Raw genomic sequence first — 6,880 nt, forward strand, 5'->3', positions numbered from 1 at the left:
GGGTAACCGCAAAACATCAAAGCATCAAAGCCGGAAGGATCCAGATGAAGCCCGACGAAAAGTCGCAGGTGAAGCGGATCCGAAACGAAGAAACGGTCCAGATCGTTAGATAAACATAAGAGTGAAATCACAGGAATTACATTATCCGGAAGAATAAATGAGAAAAAATGATAAAGAGACAGTGACAATTCATCGCATTCAATCTACTACGTTTCTTCATAGATTTACTTAGAACATTTTTCACAATAGACTCGCTAGAATTGCAACCACAATTTAATTACCGCCACAATTTGTGGATATTTTTATAATTTGTGGATATTTTTCAAGTTAGAAAAACTAGGAAACTTTTGCTTGCGATATAAGATTTCTGATAAGTGAGAATTTGAACTATGTTCACATTTTTGTATTTCTGGAGTTTTAAGGCATACTTTAAATTCTGCACAGAATATAATATCTGCAGGAATCATACAATAAGTTAATAGAAATACACTGACAATAAATTACATGGAGAACTAACTAACTAAAAATAATTAATGATATAATGAGACACTATTTACATATAAAATAATTATATTTTATAACTTGAAATAATTTATATAAAACATATAATGATATATCAATAACATTAACAAAAATAAAATTAATGCAACTTATATAATAATATATATGTATATATACATATATAATTTATAATAATAGCAAGATATGATTATTAATATAATAGAAAAACAATTAACAATTTAACGCAAATAATTTTATAGAGATTAATATTATTTTATTAATTTTTCTTACGTATTTTCAGCATTGATCAAAATTTATTTAGAACTTGGAAGAACAAGTGACTTCTTAAGTTTAATGGACATAATACGGCAGTATGCGTTGCCGTTAACCAATTCAGTCAGTGAATCAATTTTTATGCACCACATAGAAACTTTTTGCGAACAAATTGGCGGAAAAGAAATAAGGCCCGTGCTTTATCCAAAGGGGAAGCAGTAACTGCTTCCCGTTGGCGTTGGCGCAACGCCGTAATTTCAGTAATTCCTCATTTCTCCCTGCGACCTCCTTTTCCAACCCCTCCTGCCGGCCGTTTTGTTTTGTCAAAATTGCTCGCGGCAATGCTCAAGTCGGTACCATCTCCCTCTTTTCCCTTTTCAAGCTCTTTCCCTTTCTCCTTCTTTCTTTTTACTTCAAGCCTATCACGTGTTGATTGTATCAGGCTTTGTGCGGTTTTCTCGATGGTTTTCGCATGTTCGCCAACTGTTATGGGTCAAAAAAAGAAGTTACGCGCGAGATTCCATTTATCGTCACGCGGTGCACGAGGACTACTCGCAAAAATAAAGCAGATAAAAGGGGGCAAAGGAAAGTAAGCCGAGAAAAAGAGAGGAAAGAGTACGCACTAACAAGTGCCAGATTACAATGTGTACGTCGGCAATTTAAACTTTTGCAACTTGGTCAGCCGAACGTGGCGTGGCGCTGCGCGGCGCAAAAACATCCGTGAGGATGCCACGTTCTGCCAGGTGTTGCGTCTTTGTTTGCATAAAGAGGGTATCGGCATCCTGTTTGGTAAGGTATTCGTTTAAATGGGATTATATCGGCGCTTCTTGGTAGCTTCGCGAATAGCATTTAATACCGTGAAATATTATCGCAACATATTATCAGGATAATTAGGTAATTATTGAGAAGGTGTCACGCAAGTTATTTGAGGTTTACTTATGGCTCGTGTCACCAGTCGACTATTCTTTCCGCATTGATTTTTTTTTTTAACAAACTTGTGATTGAACTTTTTTCATCTAAAAATTAATAAGCGTAGAAAATTGATGAATGACAAATGATTGAAAAAATTCAGCATTTGTATGAAATTTTATGAGTTATAAAATGATAATGACTGTGAAACATAACATCATTTAATTTTATAGATTTGCCTTTTACTTTGACAAGATCATTTACATTAATATGATATCTTTGACACGTATTCGTAGTAATCACATCAATTATCAGATTGGAAGAGATAAAAGTTTGTGGTCCACAAATCGAGCGTTTTAAATAATTTCGAAGCGAAACACGCGCCTCGTCCTCGACAAGTCGGCGTCGTGCCAACGAAACCGCGCGCAGCTGTTCGTTAATAATCATCGTTGATACACGGAATTGCATCCGCGTGAGATCATTGACGTGGCTATCAATTATGCGTTAGCGCGGTTGTTGTCGATTAGACATCGATATCCCTGGAGTGTCCTTCGACGGATCCATGAATTCGCGCTAAAAAGGAGAGATTCGCGTCCCCCTTGCCCCCTCCGACTTGGCCCCTATAACCCCTGTCATTTTTTTTATTCTTCAGCAGAGGCGTATGTAGCGCTGCAAGCGCGAGCCACCAGAGCGAGAAGGATCGACTCGAAGAAGCGCTTCGTTCCCGTTCGTAAAGAAAGATCGCGCGCTCGCAGCTGTCGCTCTCTCAGCACCTGCCTCTCTTGCGATCAATCCTCCGCTCTCACGTGCGTGTGCACGCAGGTCAGGCCGGTGTGTAGGTGTGCGTTAGATTTTACGCGTTTTATCTGCGGACTGCCGCGCGTACACACGTATGCACGCAACGCGCGTAAGCGCACGCGTGCGGTCACGATTTACCTACCTCAAGCGAAGAGGTATTGATCGGGATTGAGAGGCAAATGAAGGGGGTTGAGTAAAGCGCATCAAGTGAGGTGGAAGCGAAATGCGATGCACTTTAGATATAATGATTATACTATTTTTCATAATTATTTGTGCATCGATCTACGATAGAAGCATAATGTCCAAAATTTATTATATATATATATATATATATATATATATATATATTTCGTTTCAAACTTATATAAATAAAACATCATTCGCAGAAATTCAAATTTTATTCTACAATATAAATTTTACATATAAGGAATATATTATAGTCTATGTCTGTACATGAATTGTCTGTTGTGAAAAATTTTTGATTAGTACATTACTTTTCATACATATTACAATTTTAATATTTTTTTCAAATTAATATAATCATAGATAGAAAATCTATAGAAATCTATAGAAATGAAATTTTAAAGTTATATAAGGACTTTATAATCACTTCATAGATTAAATATAAACGTGAAACCATGCATCAACAATTACACATATATTATCGATTTGAATCATTGTGTAAAGAAAATAAGTTTCAAAGAAGAAGGACATTTTCTTCAAGATCACTTCACTGCTTAATATTCAGAAATATCTATTGACAAAAGAGACTACAGTATAAGAGTGCAACGTGCTGATGACCGTAGCGATTTGTCATGCTGGCGCTATTGCAAATTAGTTACGCGTGCTCTGTTTGCGTGAATAATCTCGCAGTAAACACTTTGGTAGATAAGACATTTCCAATGAAGCTCTCCTCGAGAGAGTCCACAGTTGCGTTTCGTAATCGCTTTATGTGAGCGCAATATGAAGAGCAATTAAAGAGTAACTCAGTCGGGAGTCGAGTTATCTCGCTCCTTGAAAAAGCAAACTCAAAGACAGACATGTTTTAAGGTGTGTCAGCATATGATATAACGTATAACTAGAATCAAGCTATATGCAGTAACCTTTCCGTACCTTTGTTGCATTTTTATTTTTATGATATAAATACATTTAAACTCTCCCTCTATCGGTTCTCCTTTCTGTCTTATTCCTGCATAGTATAATACAAAACTCGTTAACTGCAATAAAATAATATGATAACATCATAATTATTTATAATATCTATAAAAATGTGATATATAAAATATAATGGATAAATAAAATTTAATTCTTAAACACAACATCCAAAAAGTTATAGTTCATCATAATATGCATAGCCTTAATATTTTTTATTTCAAGAGATCTTTGCATATATGACACACTCCTTTTTTTCTACAAATAGTATTACAAAATTATTGATTAATACATTTCGAAGATATTAACATAAAAAATTTCGCATTCTGTGGTGAAAAATTAAATTTTTTACCACAGTTTCTTGACATTCACTCTAAAATTCTGGAGTGATACTTCCATTCGATTTTTTCAAGAATGAGCGATAACAAATGTACTCACACATAACAGAGTAAACCAGACGATTTTCAATCATGAGTCATTTTATATGGAAGAAAACGTGATATTACTATCAGTTTAGTTTGACTTCTTCGTATTCGGAAACCATTTTTCTCCCGCACTCTCTTTCGTTTCATTATACAACTACGTGACGTCCATAATGCATATACCTTGTTCTCTATAAAATAAATCGTTTAATGTGTTAACCGAGAATTGTTGCAAGACAAGACGGAAATATTTTTTGATGAGACAATTAATTTAATTTTTAATATTAAAAGTAATATTAAAATCTAATTCTATTTTCTGTTGTCTCTGTTTCGTCATTACTCACCTCTGTACATAATGAGAAATCGAAAGATAAATGATGTTGACATCTTGGAATTCCTTCTTCATATATGTAAACGAACTATACTGAAAAGTAAATTAATTTCCGTTATCTATTGTACATTTGTAGGATTTGATTTCTCCATAGTCACATATTGCATTGAAGTTCTCCGTAATGTCATTTGCACGAACTTCGCAACCGCGTCGCGACGAAAACGTCGTTTGTTCTCGTCGACGTAGAATTGACTTACATTTCCCCAGTTCCACGCGATCGTGTCTGTACAGTGATAAGATTAACGATGTAACGTCTTCACGACACTTTTGACAGTACGACTTCTGTGCGCAAAGTGCATTGTTTACGCACGGTGCAAATGTTTATGAGTGCAGCGAATTTTGCGGATGAGGAGATACAAAATCATATTATCTAAATACAGTGTTATGTACTTTATCATGTTTAAACTACACTGTAATCTTCTCCAGTGGGATTAATAAATATTTGCAAATCTTAACGTCGTGCGCGCATACAGGTGCCATCCTGCGCAATTCGACGGACGCCACAAAATAAGCAAGCTTGCGATATACAATCTGATATAATAATCAGATTTTTTTTTAACATAATGTATTTAACGTAATTTAACGTAATATATCTTGTTTTTATTAGTATCAAAACATTTTTATTAGAAATTTTTATTAGTATCAAAAAAAGTACAGAGATTAAGTATTCCACTTAAAAAAAATTGTAATTATTGACGATAATTTGTTTATCGCTTGTGTCAATAATAAGCAATAATATCATAACAGTTCGCTTACATCCATCCAAAATACTCGAAATGATTCACGCGCCATCGGAACTTTTTTATTATGAACGGCTGGCACGTGCGTGCCAAAGAAGTTGCTTTCGGAATCATTACCGACACGAACCATGTGCGTGTAACGGTATTACATTATTTTACTCACGCCGAGTGTGCTGTTTACACCGGCCTCGGCGAAACCACCTCGTGACACCGCGAATATGAGAAGGTGCGTGCGAGTATCTTGCGAGTATAACCCACAACGCGCCCTCAGTCGAGGTGGAGGACCGTCTTTCTTTCTTTTTTTTTTTTTTTCCCCAATGAGGAATCGAGGGCCCCGGGGCCCCGCGACGACAAGGTAAGGTGGCCCGAGCCATCTGCCCTCAGTCGGATTGCGGCTCCGTCGAACGACAAGGAAGAAGAGGAGAAAGGGAGAAAGAGAGGGACGCATAAAAATCAGACCCCGAAAGCGTTACCCAGCTGGCACGCGTCTACCTCGCAGCCATTATCGTTAAACAGGATCACATCGCGAGGACTCCGACGGGATTTCTCCCTCTATCTTCTCCTCCACCGCTCGTCGGTCTCCTCCGCTTCTCCTTCCCATCCCTTCGCCTCTCGATCCTCCCTCCTTCCCCCCCCCCCTCCCCGCCCTCTTAAATCCCATGCCCGCGAAGCCGCTCTCTTCCTTGAGCTCGTGCTGCTCTTGCTGCTCGGAAGCACCTGCCGCCACCATCACGATGTTTTCGTCTCGAGAATGCCTCGCGCAACTCGCGATTTGGGGTCTGTGGCCCTGCGAAAATACACTCATGGATTCACTTAAGGATGCAAACACGATGCTCTAACCGCGAGCACGATCACGTAGCACTTGACGCCACGGATCAATCGATTTGGTCGATCGATCGATAATTTATCATGGGTTTTCCCATAGGCGGGATACCACTTCCGAGCGGAAGTCGAATTGGAAAGCCGTTAATCTTCTTTGTGCCGGTTTCACGTGCCGCTACACAACAAAGTAAATGAAGTACGGCATTCTCAAATTCGGGGTCTTTGTGTCCACGATGTAAGCCTTCTTCTTCCTGACCTAAGTTTACCTAATGATCATCCCGAGCGAATCCAAAAAGAAAACTTCTGTCAGACTTTGCCGCTAATGACCAAGTAGTATTTTTTTTTCGCTTTGAGAGGGACTTTGCGGAGTGAATCAGGAAACCAAAATTATCTGTCATTTCAGAATATCATGCACAACAGCATATCCAAATGACTAGAAGATAACTGAACAGAGTTTCCATATGTGAAATGAGAGGAATTATAATTATTTCTTCCGTGACATAAAATATACAGAAGTAATTAAACGTATTGTCTGACTCGAATTTTAAACTCAAGTTCGATACATTTGTGAAAAAGATGTGTCGTCTACATACCATAAATTATGTCTATATTGAAAGTTATTTTAGAATACACATTTTTAAAATAATTAATTCTAATAGAAAAAATGCAATATCTAATAATATTCAAGGATTGAGCTCGTACTTATATCATTGATTATTATTATTATTCATATATAATAGTATTCATATAATTCATATAATAATTAACTTATTATTAAAACACGTATTTATTTCATCGTTACGTATACGAGAGTACACCTGACAAATTATCGTTGGAAAGATGAATTGACCTCGAAATCTGCATAATAATCG

The 6,880-nt window shown here is 37.0% G+C and overlaps 1 long non-coding RNA gene across 1 annotated transcript; it reads right to left on the reverse strand.

Moving 5' to 3' along the window:
• Nucleotides 1-2,984: 2,984 nt before the first annotated feature.
• Nucleotides 2,985-4,737, reverse strand: LOC105430908 (uncharacterized). The gene is made up of 3 exons (XR_968235.3): nucleotides 4,400-4,737; nucleotides 4,072-4,246; nucleotides 2,985-3,698 (listed from the first exon to the last, which is right to left on the reverse strand). It is a non-coding gene; the product is annotated as an uncharacterized LOC105430908 (long non-coding RNA).
• Between the last annotated feature and the right edge of the window lie 2,143 nt (nucleotides 4,738-6,880).

Source organism: Pogonomyrmex barbatus, unplaced genomic scaffold (genome assembly GCF_055798465.1).
Source record: "Pogonomyrmex barbatus isolate J1 unplaced genomic scaffold, ASM5579846v1 scaffold12, whole genome shotgun sequence".
NCBI classification, from domain to species: domain Eukaryota; kingdom Metazoa; phylum Arthropoda; class Insecta; order Hymenoptera; family Formicidae; genus Pogonomyrmex; species Pogonomyrmex barbatus.